This window comes from Micromys minutus (assembly GCF_963924665.1).
Source record: "Micromys minutus genome assembly, chromosome: 7".
Lineage (NCBI taxonomy): Eukaryota > Metazoa > Chordata > Mammalia > Rodentia > Muridae > Micromys > Micromys minutus.
Window position 1 is genome coordinate 45,875,983 of NC_137976.1, and position 16,496 is coordinate 45,892,478.

Here is a 16,496-nt window from a genome sequence, read left to right on the forward strand (position 1 = left end):
GATCCCAAGAATAGGAATTGACTTAGTCCTGTCTGTCACTGTGCTTTCTCTTCTTTCTAATGATTTATTTAGAGACAGGTATCTGAAAGGAAGTAGACAAATTAGAGTGAGTTCTGGAAGTTTAGCTGCATCTGATAGAAATTAGCAGGTGTATTTCTTCTAGGAATGTTAGACAAAGCATGAGAAAATGCCTGGGGGCTGCCATATTGGAACTGTATGAAAAGAAATTCTAAACTGAAAAGATTAGTGACCTATGAAGTCTTACCAACGTGACTGCCCAAATATGAGCTGAACCAAGACAACACTAATAGACATGCAGGAGTCAATGGTGAGGAGATCCTGGGGCCTTAGCTCTATGCAAATAACTGTAGGCAACTAAGGAATGCTGAGAGTTCAAGAGGTCTCCTCCAGGGAAGAGCACACTCACAGGCTATTCATCAATTAGTTATTCAATACCAAATGGTCATCCCTGAATGCACACATACAGCAACACTATACAGACTGAGCAGGTTATGTTTAGGAATATCTGTGTATATACATGTACATATACGTATATAGTAATGATTAATAAATGGGAATGCCATTGGTTTGGGGATGAGCAAGAAGGAATGGACGGGAGAGTTTGAAGGAAAAAACTGATGCAATTGTATTGTAATTCTCAAAATTAGAAAAAAAATTAGTCAAGGATGTTAGGTTTTAAACCTGGGACAAATAGCTGAGATGCCTGTTTAACATGTCAAAGTGGACCTGGCCTCCAGGTTCTTCTAGCACCTCCAGTCTCTTCCTGTTGCTGGCTATAACTGGCATACTTTGACTGTTATCCTAAATTTCTCTAACCCAGGGGCTGGCTGCTTTTCCTCTAGCTGCCCTTCCCTATATAATCCAGCCATTTTGGTCCAGTGGTGCTCAACCTTCCTAATGCTTTGACATCTTAATACAGTTCCTCATGTTATGGTGACCCCAACCAAAAAACTGTTTGCGTTACAATTTCATAACTATAGTTTCAAAACATAATGTAAAATGTAAAATTTCTTTTAGGAATGTTGGACACAGCATATAAATCATAATGTAAAATCTGATATGCAAATGGTCTTAGGCACCCCCTTTGAAAGAGGTATGTGACTCCCAGCTGAGTCAGGACCCTGGACTTATCCTCTGCCTTTTTTTTTTTCTTTATTTCCTGGACTTAATACAGTCTGTGAGTTGTTTCTGGGGGAGTGCAAGCCTCTGGGGTTAGCATCCCAATATCAGTGACTGCATATTATGTCTGTTCTTTTGTGACTGGGTTATCTCACTCAGGATGATATTCTCTAGATGCAGCCATTTTCTTAAGATTTTGGTTAAGTCATTGTTTCTGGTGGCTGAGTAGTATTCCATTGTGTACATGTACCACAATTTTTGTATCCATTCATCTTCTGAAGGACATCTGGGTTCTTTCCAGCTTCTGGCTATTATAAATAGAGCCGCTATGAACATTGTGGTGCATATATCTTTGTTGTGTATTAAAGTGTCTCTAGGGTATATGCCCAGAAGTGGAATAGCTGAGTCTTCAGGTAGTACTATATCCAGTTTTCTGAGGTATCACCAGACAGATTTCCAGAGTGGTTGTATTAGTTTGCAACCCCACCAACAGTGGAGAAGTGTTCCTCTTTCTCTGCAGCCTCGCCAGCATCTGCTGTCATCTGAGTTTTGGATCTTGGCCAATCTGACTGGTGTGAGGTGGAATCTCAGGGTTGTTTTGATTTGCATTTCCCTGATGGCTAAGGATGTCAAGCACTTCCTCAGATGTTTCTCGGCCATTCAGTGTTCCTCAACTGAGAACGTTTTGTTTAGCTCTGTACCCCATTTTTTAATAGGGTTATTTGATTTTCTGGTGTCTAGCTTTTTGAGTTCCTTGTATACCTTGGATATTAGGCCTCTATCTGATGTGGTGTTGGTAAAGATCTTTTCCCATTCTGTTGGTTGCCGTTTGGTTTCTTGATGATGTCCTTAGCCTTACAGAAACTTTGCAATCTCATTAAGTCCCATTTGTTAATCTTTGACCTTAGAGCTTGAGCCATTGGTGTTTTGTTCAGGAAATTTTCTCCTGTGCCTATGTGTTCTAAGGTTTTCCCTATTTTCTCATCTAATAGTTTCAGTGTACCTGGTTTAATGTGGAGATCTTTGATCCACTTGCACTTGAGCTTTGTACAAGGAGATAAGAAAGGGTCTATTTTCATTTTTGCATGCTGAGTGCCAGTTGGACCAGCACCATTTGTTGAATAGGCTGTCCTTTTTCCATTGAATGTTTACTGCTCCTTTGTCAAAAATCAGGTGACCATATACATGTGGGCTCATTTCTGGATCTTCTATTCTATTCCATTGATCCACATGTCTATTTCTGTACCAGTACCATGCAGTTTTCAGCACAATTGCCTTGTAATATAGCTTGAGGTCAGGGATAGTGATTCCTGCAGATGTTTTTTTGTTGTTGAGGATGGATTTCGCTATTCTAGGTCTTTTGTTATTCCATATGAAATTGCACATTGATCTTTCCAATTCCATGAAGAACTGGGTTGGAATTTTGATGGGGATTGCATTAAATCTATAGATTGCTTTTGGTAGGATGGCCATTTTTAAGATGTTGATCTTTCCAATCCATGAGCATGGGAGATCTTTCCATTTTTTGAGATCCTCCTCAATTTCTTTCTTTAGAGGTTTGAAGTTCTTGTCATACAGGTCTTTCACTTGCTTAGTTAGAGTCACACCAAGGTATTTCATAGTTTTTGTGATGATTGTGAAGGGTACCTTTTCCCTAATTTCTTTCTCCACATGTTTGTCCTTTAAGTATAGAAAGGCTACTGGTTTGTTTGAGTTGATTTTGTATCCAACCACATTGCTGAACTTGTTTATCAGCTGTAGGAGTTCTCTGGTGGAATTTTTGGGGTCACTCAAGTACACTATCATGTCATCTGCAAAGAGTGATGTTTTTATCTCTTCCTTTCCGATTTGTATCCCTTTGATCTCCTTTTGCTGTCTAATTTCCCAGGTAGCACTTCCAGTACTATGTTGAATAGGTAGGGGGAGAGTGGGCAGCCTTGTCGAGTCCCTGATTTTAGTGGGATTGCTTCAAGTTTCTCGCCATTAAGTTTGATGTTGGCTGTTGGTTTGCTGTATATTGCTTTTATTATGTTTAAGTATGGACCTTGGATTCCTGTTCTTTCTAGGACTTTTAACATGAAGTGGTGTTGGATTTTGTCAAATGCTTTCTCAGCATCTAGTAAGATGATCATGTAATTTTGATCTTTGAGTTTGTTTATATGGTGGATTAAATTGATGGATTTTCTTATATTAAACCATCCCTGCATCTAAGGGATGAAGCCTACTTGGTCATGATGAATGATTGTTTTAATGTGTTCTTGGATTCGGTTTGCAAGGATTTTGTTGAGTATTTTTGCATCAATGTTTATAAGTGAGATTGGTCTGAAGTTCTCTTTCCTTGTAGGGTCTTTGTGTGGTTTAGGTACGAGGGTTACTGTAGCCTCAAAAAATGAGTTAGGTAGTATTCCATCTGATTCTATCTTTTGGAATAGTTTGGAGAGTATTTGTGTTATATCCCCAATAAATGTCTGATAGAATTCTGCACTGAACCCGTCTGGACCTGGGCTTTTTTTGGTTGGGAGACTTTTGATGACTTTTTCTATTTCTTTAGTTGTTATAGGGTTATTTAGATGGTTTACTTGGTCCTGGTTTAACTGTGGGATCTTGCATCTGTCTTGGAATTCATCCATTTTCTCCAGATTTTCCAGTTTTGTGGAGTATAAGTTTTTGTATTAGGATCTGATGATTTCTTGAATTTCCTCAGTTTCAGTTGTTATGTCCCCACTTTCTTTTCTGATGTTGTTAATTTGTATACTCTCTCTTTGCCCTCTAGTTAGTCTTGTTAGGGGTTTATCAGTCTTGTTGATTTTCTCAAAGAACCAACTCGTGGTTTTGTTGATTTTTTCAATGGTTCTTTTTGATTCTATTTGGTCTATTTCTGCCCTAATTTTGATTATTTCTTGCCGTCTACTCTTTTTTGGTATATCTGCTTCCTTCTGCTCTAGGGCTTTTAGCTGTGTTGTCAGGTTGCTGATGTAAGCTCTCTCCAGTTTCTTTTTGGAAGCACTTAGGGCTATGAGTTTTCCTCTCAGTACTGCTTTCATTGCATCCCATAGGTTTGGGTATGTTGTGTTTTTGTTTTCGTTGAATTCTAGAAAATCCTTAATTCTTTTTTTTTTATTTCTTCTTTGACCCTGCTATAGTTTAACAGAGCGTTGTTTAGTTTCCATGTGTATGTGGGCTTTTTGTTTGTCTTTGATGTTGTTAAAGACCAGTCGTAGACCATGGTGATCTGAGAGGATGCATGGGAGTATTTCAATCTTCTTATATCGATTGAGGCTCGCTCTGTGTCCAATTATGTAGTCAATTTTTGAGAATGTGCCATGGGGTGGTGAGAAGGTGTATTCTTTTACTTTAGGATAATATGTTCTGTATATATCTATTAATTCTAGTTGGTTCAATGTCTCTGCTAGTTTTGCAGTGTCCTTGTTCAGTTTCTGTTTCCATGATCTGTCTATTGGTGAGAGTGGGGTATTAAAGTCTTCCACTATTATTGTGTGGGGTGAAATGTATTTTTTGGGCTTTAGTAGGATTTCTTTTATGAATGTGGGTGCTTTTTTATTTGGAGCATATATGTTAAGGATTGAGAGTTTCTCCTGACAGATTTCCCCAGTAATGAGTAAAAAGTGTCCTTCCTTATCTTTTTGAATAACTTTTGGTTGGAAATTTACTTTATTCGATATTAGAATAGCCACTCCAGCTTGCTTCTTGGAGCTGTTTGCTTGGAAGTTTTTTTCCCACCCTTTAACTCTGAGATAGTGTCTCTCTTTGTCTCTGAGATGAGTTTCCTGTATGCAGCAAAAGGCTCTATTTTGTTTATGTATCCAGTCTGATAGTCTATGTCTCTTTATTGGGGAGTTGAGTCCATTTATGTTAATAGATATCAAGGAATAGTTGTTTCTGTTTCCTGCCATTATTGCTTTTGTGGGTTGAGTTGTGTCTGTGTCTTTTTCTTCTTTTAGTTTTCTTGTTTAGGAGTTTTCTTGTTTTTACTAGGCTGTATTTTCCCTCCTTGTATTGGGTTTTCCACCTATAATTTGTTGTAGTGCTGGGTTTGTGGTCAGATATTGTGTAAATTTTGATTTGTCTTGAAATATCTTCATCTTTCCATCAATGGTGATTGATAGTTTTGCTGGGTATAGCAGCTTGGGCTGGCACTTGTGTTCTCTTAGGGTGTGCATGATGTCTGTCCAGGCTCTTCTAGGTTTCATAGTCTCTGTTGAGAAATCGGGTGTGAGTCTGAATGGCCTGCCTTTATATGTTACCTGACCTTTTTCCCTTACTGCTTTTAGTATTCTTTCTTTACTTTGGGCACTTGATGTTTGTACTATTATGTGTTGGGAGGTATTTATTTTCTGGTCCAACGTATTTGGAGTTCATAAGGCTTCTTTTATGCTCGTGGTCATCTCATTCTTGAGGGTAGGGAAGTTTTCTTCTATGATTTTGTTGAAGATATTTACTGTGCCTCTTAGTTGATACTCTTCTCCCTCTTCCATTTATATTATCCTTAGGTTCGGTCTTCTCATTGTGTCCTGGATTTCCTGGACATTTTGGGTTAGGAGCTTTTTGTTTTTTGCATCTTCTCTGGCTGTTTTGTCTTTGTTTACAATGTTGTCTTCTGCCCCTGAGATTCTCTCTTCGATCTCTTGTAATCTATTGGAAATGCTTGCTTCTGTGATTCCTAATTTTTTTTAGGTGTTCTAACTGTAGGGTTATCTTTTTTACTGTTTTCTTTATTGTGTCGATTTCTGTTTTAAATTCCCTCTTCCATTCCTTCATCTCTTTGGTTCTGTTTTTCTCTAGTTCTTTGAGTTCTTTGAGTGTTTTTCTTGTTTCCTCTTTAAAAGCTTCTGATTCTTTTTGCTTTTCCTTCCGTTCTTGTTTAAGTATCTCTATCAGCATTTTGAGGTATGATTTCAGGTCTGTGTTTTCCTTTTCTGGAGTGTTTGGAATTCCGATGTTTGCTGTTATGGGAGAGCTGGGTTCTGGTGTTGCCAGGTTGTTTTGGTTTCCTTGGGATATACTCTTTAGCTTTCCTCTTGCCATTTTGTTGTCAGTGATATGTTCTTGCCTTTCCCTTGTATCTCGTCTGTGTCCCTGGATCTCCACTGGTCCAGGTGGCAGATGGGTCGAGCCCTGTTCTATGCCTCACAGTTGCCATGTGGGAACAGAAGTTTCAAAGTTCCATTCCTGGTCGCTTGATCAGACAGGGCGGGGCAGGGCAAGGCAGGGGGTGCACTTTATGCGTGCACTCTGCAGAGATCTCCCTGCTCCCTGGCAGCCAAGGTCTCCCACCTACCAGTTGCTCAGCCTTTACGAGCTGCTGCACTGGGTGGCAGATGGCCAGGCCACGCTTTGTGTCCTGAAGTCGCTACCGGGTAGAAACAAGTTCGAAATTTCTGTTCCTGGTAGCTGGATCGGGCAGGGCAGGGCAGGGCAGGGCAGGGCAAGGTATGGGGTGCGCTTTCTGTGTGCACTCCGCAGAGATCTCTCTGCTCCCTGGCAGCCCAGGTCTCCCACCCACCAGTTGCTCAGCCTCTACGAGCCGCCGTTCTGGGTGGCAGATGGGCTAGGCTCAGCTCTGCGTCCTGAAGTCGCCTCTGGGTGGAAACAGAAGTTCCTAAGTTCTGTTCCAGGTCACAGTTCTTCAGCCTTTACGAGCTGCCGTTCCGGGTGGCAGATGGGCCAGGCTCCGCTCTGCATCCTGAAGTCCTTCCTCTGCCTTTTACCCTCCTCCTTCTAGACTCTTGGGATCTTGGCTCTTCCTATACCTCTCCTCACATTCCAGTTTCAGAGTCATGTTCACTGTGGCCTCTCTCAGATGTCTTTGCCTCTAAAAATCTTCCTCCAAACTACTGTGATCTGGCCCGTTATGGCAAAACTGTATTCTCTGATACCAATTTCTCTTCTAGTTTGCTTTCTGTTACTGTGATAAAGCATTAACCCAGAACAATTTAGGGGAGTTTAAGGTTTATTTTGCTTACAAGTTATAGACTGTATCTAAGGCAGGAATTTAAGCAGCTACCTGAATGCAGGAACTGAAGTGGAGACCACAGAGAAAGCTGCTTACTGTTAGCTTTCTTGTATAGCCCAGTCCTACCTACCTAAAAAGGGAACCACACACAGCTGATTGGGCCCTCCTAAATCAATTAGCAACTAAGAAAATGACTCATAGATATGGCCACAGGCTAATCTAATAAGGGAAGGTCTTCAAGGAGGTTTGTCTTTTCCCAGATGTGTTAAATTGACAACTACCTGAAGTTAACTCTGACAGGAATGAATGGTCAGACCAATTTCTCCTTATACTCCGACCGAGGTCTCAGCCTATGAAATAGTGCTGCACACAGTTACAGGGAATTTTCTGACCTCCAATAGCCTTCTCTAGATAATCTTTTACTGACAGGCTTCATATAAGAACTTAATCAGGATAACCATTCCCAATCACATCTAGAGTATTGCTTCCTAGATGCTTCTAGATCCTGTCAAGTTGACAATCAATATTAGGTTATCACAAGTCAATTTAGTGATCACAATTTAGGCCCATGAACTTTTAGAGAACCTATTAAAAGCATAGAAGGATGTTTTGGTACCTGTGGCCCTCTAAGACTTTAACTGAGTAACTGGAATGAGTAAGTTAAGCTTATAGTGATAGTATCTCCAGACTGCTCCTTCCTTGCATGGTACTTCTGTGCAGTTTAGCCCTCAGGCATTGTGCCTATGGAGCAGAGCTGGGCAAGGGCAGAGATCACTATCTTAGGCTTTTCATTGGCCCACTAAAGTTCTTGACACTGCTGTCAAAAACTAGTTCCTTAGAGACCAACATCAGAAATTCCTTTCATCTTCCTGGAGAATTGTGTGCCCATGAAATGAAAAAGGTTAAGTATCTTGTATTAAATCATGAAGGTGCTCAGTGTTTAAATCGAGAGTTGAACTTCATAGAGTCAAGCAAAACATTTGTGCTAAAAACACTATATGCGATAAAATCTTTCATTGTTATCAAATGCACAGCAACTATATAATAAAAGGCAGGTTGTTGATTTAGCAAAAAATATGTTTCGGGCATATGTATAGAACATTTTACTTTATTTTTTTATGATTATTCTAGTAAACTCATATTTTAATATATCTTCAGGCAACAATAGCAGCAAAAGAAAATTTAAAAAAATCATTCTAGAATACAGAGTATACTTAAAAATCTCCTAAATCCTTATTTTGTTTTGACAATAACAGGGCTGCAATTCTCTTTTTATTCATTTGTTGTCTCCCTTTTTCTTTTTTTATTGGATATTCTCTGTATTTACATTTCAAATGTTATCTTTTCCTTCCCACTCCAATCATCCTTCCACCTTGCTTTCATGAAGGTGCTCACTCTCCCAACCACCCTTTCTACCTCAGTGCCTTGGCATTCCCCTACACTGGGAAATCCTACCTTCACTGGACCAAAGGCCTCTCCTCCCATTGATGCCAGACAATGCGGTCCTCTGCTGCATATGCAACTGGAGCCATGGGTCTCTTCAAGTGTACTCATTGGTTGGTATTTTAGTCCCTGGGTGATCTGGAGGGTTTGGTTAGTTGATAATGTTGTTCTTCTCATGGGGTTACACACCCTTTCAGCCCCTTCAGTCTTTTCTCCAGCTCTTTCACTAGGGTCCCTGTGCTCAGTTCCATGGTTAGCTGTAAGCATCCTTAACTGTGTCAGTATGACTCTGGCAGAGCCTCTGCAGGGGCATCCATATCAGTCTCCTGCCAGTAAGCACTTCTTGGCATCAGCAATAGTCACTGGTTTGGTGGCTGCATATGGGATGGATCCCCAGGTGAGGCAGTCTCTGAGTGATCCTTTCTTCAATCCCTGCTCCTCTATTTGTTGCTGTATTTTCTCCCTTCTAAGAAAAACTGAGGCAACCACTTTCGGGTTGGTCTTTTTTTTCATCTTTCTTTCTTTCTTTCTTTCTTTCTTTCTTTCTTTCTTTCTTTCAGCTTCATAAGGTCAATGAATTGTTTCTTGGGTATTCTGAGCTTTTTGGGCTAGTATCTTCTTATCAGTGAGTATATACTGTGTGTGTATTTTTTGTGACTGGGTTACTTCACTCAAGATGATAGCTTCTAAATGTACCACATTAATGTTTCCATTCCTCTGTTGAAGGACATCTGGATCCTTTCCAGCTTCTGGCTATTATAAATAAGGCTGCTATGACCATAGTAGAGCATGTGTCCTTGTTATATGTTGGGGCATTTTTGGAGTATATGCCCAAGATTGGTATAGCTCGGTCCAAGGTAGTCCAATATTCTGAGGAACCATGAGACTGATTTCCAGAGTGGTTGTACCAGCCTGCAGTCCTACCAACAATGGAGGAGTGTTCCTCTTTCTCTGCATCCTCACCAGTATGTGCTGTCACCTGAGTCTTTGATCTTAGCCATTCTGACTGGTGTGAGGTGGAATCTCAGGGTTGTTAGATGCTTCTCAGCCATTCGATATTCCCAGATTTCTAGATTGGGAAAAGATCTTTACCAACCCCACATCTGATAGAGGCCTAATATCCAAGGTATACAAAGAACCCAAGAAGTTAGACACCAGAGAATCAAACAATCTGATTAAAAAATGGGTTACAGAGCTAAAAAGAAAGTTCTCAATTGAAGAATATCAAATGGCTGAGAAGCATCTAAGGAAGTGCTTGACATCCTTATTCATCAGGGAAATGCAAATCAAAACATCCCTGAGATTCTACCTCACACCAGTCAGAATGGCTAAGATCAAAAATTCAGACGACAGTAGATGCTGGCGAGGATTCAGAGAAAGAGGAACACTTCTCCACTGTTGGTGGGGTTGTAAACAGGTACAACCACTATGGAAATCAGTCTGGCGGTTCCTTAGAAAATTGGGCAAAGTACTACCTGAAGACCCAGTTATTCCACTTCTGGGCATATACCCCAGAGAAGCTCCAACATACAACAAAGACACATGCACCACAATGTTCATAGCAGCCCTATTTATAGTCGCCAGAAACTGGAAAGAGCCCAGATGTCCTTCAGTAGATGAATGGATAAAAAAAATTGTGGTATATTAATACAATGGAGTACTACTTAACTATCAGAAACAATGACTTTATGAAATTCCTAAGAAAATGGATGCATGTAGAGAAATATCATCCTGAGTGAGATAATCCAGTCACAAAAGAACAGACATAATATGCAGTGACTGAAAATTGGATACTAACCCCAGAAAGCTCTGAACACCCCAGAAACAACTCACAGACTATATGAAGCTCAAGAAAAACAAAAGCCAAAATAAAAAAGAAAAATTATTATGTTTAATCTTTACACACCAAGAAAACTTTGACTATTTCCAGGTTACATCTTGTTTTACATGTACTTTATGCTCATTGTAACTAGTAAGATTTCAATGCATATTATCAAACCTTTAAAAAAATTCAAATACTGACAAAAATGTATTCATATACTTTCATACAAAAATGCTTTTAAAATCTGTACATTTATCTGTTTTTAAAATAACGTTGTTTAATTAAAAACATTTACTCTTTCTTTTATGTATATAGGTGTTTTGTCTGTATGTTCATATGTACAACACATGCATACCTCATGGCTCCAGAGGTAGAAGGAGTCAGCATGTGGATGCTGGGAACCAAACCCAGGTCTTCTATAAAAGTAGCAAGTGCTTTTCTGTTGTAGATTTGGCTTATTGTTTGTATTATGTTAACTGGGTTCAGGAACTTGGGAATTCGCACATCTGCATGAAAGACCCTGAGGGTCCCTGTCCGCAGTTGGCTTTGATTGGTAAATAAAGTTGCTGGTGGCCAATGGCTGTTCAGGGAGACAGAGGCAGTGCTTCCAGGATTCCTAGGCAAGGACCTCAGGAGGGGGAGAAAGAAGGATCACCATAAGTTCTAGGCTTGATGGGCTAGAGAGATGGATCAGAGGTTAAGAGCACTTCCAGAGGTCAATTCTCAGCCATCACATGTACCTCAAACCATCTGTAATGGGATCTTATGCCCTCTTCTGGTGTGTCTGAAGACAGCTGCACTGTACTCACATAAAGTAAATAAATAGATCTTAAAAAAAAAAAATAGAGTCCTTGGGGGGGGCATTGGAGGCCTTTGGTATGAGGTCAGCCAGATGCAGATGGCAAATAATCAAAAATAATCAATTTGCAAAAACAAACAAACAAACAGAAAATCAGGCTTGAGAGCTGCAGGAAGAGAGGCACACCAATCACTTACGAACCAGGGAAGAGCAGCCACAGGGACCCCTATTAGGTTTTGGGTAGCAAGGATGGAATTTTGATTTTCGTAAGTGATAATTTAGGAGCATTTCAGGGGAGGCATTAACAATGTGGAAGTTTGTGAGTGGCCCAGCCATTGAGCTCATTAAGGCAAATTCAAATATAAGCCTATGTGTGTGTGTGTGTGTGTGTGTGTGTGTCATTTGAGAATCCAAAGCCTCTTTGTGACAGTAAGGAACTAGTGCTGCCTCTGCCTTCGAAATTAGAGTGGATTAATCAATAATCAATACAACAACACTTTTCTCTGCTGAGGCATCTGTTCATCTCTACTTACTTTCTATGGTATTCTATGGCTTTAACCTAAAATGTGACTGTAACTTTGATGGAAGTTGTACGAGGGCGAGGTCATAACTATAAAGAAGTCTCTCCTGTCCACTGGGATGTTCTTTCAGCATGTCCTGCCTCAACAGGTGATTAAAGCCTGTGGCTATCCATAGTCATTCTCCAAGCTTACTCAGATGTCACTCATGCAGCCAGGGAAGCCTCTGTGCCCCTCTGACTCACTCTGGCTGTCTACAGTGCTGTATTGCTGAGAATGTCTCTTACTCTATCCACTAGCATAGAGGTGTTCAGAGTTAATGATGAGTAAACAATATATATTTTATGTGTTTTACAGGTAATTGCCTTTCTTTTGAATGTTAGATGGAACAATTTGACTGTGCTCACAACTATTATCTGAACACATTTTAAAAATTGCTTTGGTCATTATTTAAGGCACTTGTAAAGTTACCCCCTAAGAGTTCTGCTAAAAGGCCCATGAATTAAGATGCAAGGCTCTGATGCCAGCCATTCTCTGGCCTGCACAAAACATAAATGCCTGCCAAAGTGCAGTGGAAAGTTTGGAATAAGTGATGCTCACTCTGTTTCTATCAGTCTCAGGGAAGCCTACCCTCTTAATTGTCTGGTCAGAACCAGTCATTGACAGAAGGTACAGATAGTACCTTGGGCATGGGAGACTGCTTTTAAAGAATTTCCCTATCTCCACTAATAAAGATCTTCCCCCATTTGGTAGACTCCATGTGTCTGAAAACCTTTGACTTTCAGTGTTTTCTGTGTCATTGTAGAGCTCGGTGAGGAATGCAACACAGACCCTTGCTAAAGAGAAAACAATGGCAACTGTTCACAGAAGGCGCTTTACTCTTCTGCCATCTTGAATCTCCAGGGTGTGGCAGAAGCCCTTTAAGTACTTCCAACTCCCTCATTTATACAATTCTTAATTTGATGCAAATCACACACAAACTCATAAATACATACACATGCACATTGTTTAAACATTGGAGATTATCGGAGAGATGCTCCAAAACAGAGGTCCTGTCATCATGGTTTCTAGTATGTCACATCTGGAGCTGACATCACTGACTTCAGAGGGAGGTCTGTGATACTGGACTGTCCGATGACTGGGGTGAAGGCAGGACATTCCAGTGGTTTTGGGAGCACACAGTCAGGCTGGTTGTTTATTGCCAAAGACCAAAAAAGTGGATTGTGTGGATATTATAAGAACAAATTGCAAACTCCTTCAATTCTTTCTCTAACTCCTTCTTTAAGGACCCCATTCTCAGTTCTATGGTTGGCTGCAAGCATCCACCTCTGTATTTGCCTGGCAGAGCCTCTCAGGAGACAGCTATATCAGGCTCCTATCAGCATGTACTTCTTGGCATCAGCAATATTGTCTGGGTTTGGTGGCTGTATATGGGCTGGATCCCCAGGTGGGGAAGTCTCTGGATGGCCTTTGCTTCAGTCTCTGCTACAAACTTTGTCTCCATATTTCCTCCTGGGAATATTTTTGTTCCCCCTTTTAAGAAGGACTGAAGCATCTGTACTTTGGTTATTCTTCTTCTTGAGCTTCATGTGGTCTGTGAATTGTATTTTGGGTATTCTGAGCTTTTGGCTCCAGCTGCACATGTAGCAGAGGATGGCCTTGTTGGGCATCAGTGGGAGCAGAAGCCCTTGGCCCTGCCAAGGCTTGATGCTCCAGTGTAGGAGAATGTCAGGGCAGGGAGATGGGTGGGTGGGTGAATACCCTCATAGAAACAGGGGGAGGGGTGATTGGATAGAGGATATAGAGGGGAATCTGGGAAAGGAGATAACATCTCAAATTTAAATAAAATATGTCCAATAAAATCAGTAAAAAAATACAAACAAAATAATGAAAAACAATAAAACCAATTGCCACCGATTCTTCAGCAAATCTTTCTTCTAGTACTCCAGGTCACCTCACCATTGGGCATAGATGAAGAGAAAGCAGACCTATTGATATTCTTAGTTTTAGGTCTTCTCCTCTTCCTCCCCCTCCTTCTCCTTTTCCTCTTTTTTTCTCCTCCTCTTCCCTTTTTCTCTAGCTATGCAGTTGAAGCAATCATGCAAAAATTTAAGTCTGAATATTGATTTTATTGTTTGTTTAAAATCTCCCACCATTGTCTTGCTTTACTTAGAGAGTATCCTATCTCACCAAGCCCAGCATTGTCATGTGCTGCGACCGAGTTCCAGAACGTGTTGAATTCATGGTAAATGTCATGTGTTCTAGGCAATTACAAGCCTGCAACCCTCTCCTTTTAGTCTGAGGACTTTATTTTCTTCTGTTTTTATTTCATTCATCCTGTCTCACCTCCTTGGCAGTTTTACTATGTTCCAACATGCCAATATGTCTTAGTGTGATTTTTTCCTAGGCTCCTCACTAGTATTTATTCAGAAATATGCAGACCTTGTTTGTGTTTCTCCTATATCCTTTAAAAAAAATTAAATTGTCTTTCTAAGCCAGCACTCCGTAAGGACGAAGCTATGTTCAGCTCGAGCGCCAAGACTGTGAGAAGCCCAATGGCGAGAAGCCGGACGAGTTCAGTCTGGCATCTCTCAGGCGCTGCTCGAGCTGGAGATGAACTCAGACCTCAAGGCACAGCTGCTGCAACTCAACATGGCGGGGGCCAAGGAAATCGAAGTTGGTGGTGGTCGGAAGGGTATCGTAATTTTTGTACCAGTTCCTCAGCTGAAATCTTTTTAAAAAATCCAAGTCCGGCTAGTTCGTGAATTGGAGAAAAAGTTCAGTGGGAAGCATGTAGTCTTCATTGCTCAGAGGAAGATTCTGCCCAAGCCAACCTGGAAAAGCCGCATGAAAACTAAGCATAGGCGCCCCAGAAGCCGCACCGTGACAGCAGTACACGCGCCATCATTGGTCTTCCCAAGTGAATTGTGGGTAAGAGGATCCGTGTGAACCTGGAGGCAGCCGGCTCATAGCAGTTCATTTAGACGACGCACAGCAGAACAACGCGGAGCACAAGGTCGAAACTTCTTCTGGCGTGTACAAGAAACTCACAGGCAAGGAGAGTTTCAGTTGTAAAGAAAATGACTAAATAAAATGTCATTCATAGTAAAAAAAATTTTAAATTATACTTGTTTAGTGTGTGTATGTGTGTGTGTGTGTGTGTGTGTGTGTGGATAAAGATAAAAGAACATATTTCAGGAGTTGGTTCTCGCCTTCTATCATGTAGGTGTCTGGGCTTGAACTCAGCTCTCCAAGCTTGTGTGCAGGCACATTTCCTAGCCGAGATATCTCCCATACCCCACTATGGGCTTTTTAACTGAAACGCATCATCTCAGAGATTATTTCATTGACCTATTGAAAAATGCATCCACATTTGCCTTTGTGTTCCCTTGTTTATCTTTTCTCTGTAGCCCTTGATATCACTATCAATATGACACTCAATATGTTAGCTTGTTCTTTTACTTATTCTTACCTCAGACCAACTGATCTATAGTCTCAAAAAGAAAAGCTTTTATCAACTTTGTCAGTCATATTTCCCGATTCCCTTGGCTCTGAGCAGATAGGAGATCAGTTCATATCTGTACTTTTGATTACATACTATAGTAATGTTACTTTATCTTCATGTAATTCTGTGGCGCTCAGATATGCTTGGAGATAACTGGACAAAATATTGGAACAATACCTTTCAGTTCTCATAAAAAAAGGAGATCTGTAGCAAAATGTCCATTCTTATGGCAAGAAATGGAATTTCCTAGATAGAAGTTAACTTAGACTTAAATTATATGTGTGTGCAATAATAGAATTCTATCATATTGCCAAATATAAATGGTATTTCGAGTTTCTTTTTGATAATTACTGTAGCTATCACACACCACAATATAGGGCTATCATGGCTATTCAGTCAATGTGAGTTCATTAAAACTCCTCCAGTAAGGAAGTGAGAGAACTGGCCATTGAAGTGCTTTCTGTGAGACCAGTTTTGTACCTTTTAAAGAAATTGTACATGTATGCAATTTAAAAATACATTAGCAAAGAAAAGAAGTTAAGAAAAAAGTTCAGGCTCAAAAATGCAAGCCATTGGGAAATTTAGCATTTAACAAGGGTATGGTTTTGATTGGCTGTAATGTTTGGGATTTAAGGAATAAGCAGGAAAATGAACTTTTTTTTTTTTTTTTTTTTTGCAAAGATATATGTTTACATAGAATGACAAAATGTAGTGTAGACTTCAAGGTGAACTGTGGAATGAAATTTTTAGACAGCTTTTGTGAACTGATGTACCCTTGTTAATATTCCCAACTGTACTGCTGCATAAACAGTATTACCTCCTGTCTGACGATTCCGGATTTTTTAAAACTAAAATATGTTTTGTTGTTGTTGTTGTTGTTTTGTTTTGAATGGGGTATAAGGAATAAAAGAAAAAATGACCTATCAGATTCATTGTTTTTCTTTTTTTTTCTTTTTCTTTTCAGTGATAGCAAGAAAGTGAAATAGTGAAAGATAGTTTATGGTTTAATAGTTTATGGTGAAAGATATATATGAAAAAAATCTATATTTGTCAGTGATGGCGGACAGTCAAAAAGGAAGAAAAACAGGACTTATAGGATATATTCAGTGCTTCACAAATCAAACATAGAACAAAACAAAACTAGACAGGACAAGACAAAACAAAACAAGACAAATCAACAGCAGAAAACCTCCAGAGGCTTTGAAGTGGCACCATTTGGGGACTTACGGTAGGAATTTGTGAAGAGTGAAAAATTGACATTAAAAATATGAATTCCTCTTCATAATGTTCAATTT

At 40.0% G+C, this 16,496-nt stretch overlaps 1 pseudogene across 1 annotated transcript; it reads left to right on the forward strand.

Moving 5' to 3' along the window:
- The first annotated feature begins 14,215 nt into the window (after window positions 1-14,215).
- On the forward strand, window positions 14,216-14,784 carry LOC308422844 (small ribosomal subunit protein eS7-like; annotated as a pseudogene). The gene has a single exon. The product of its transcript is annotated as a small ribosomal subunit protein eS7-like (transcript).
- Window positions 14,785-16,496: the final 1,712 nt, after the last annotated feature.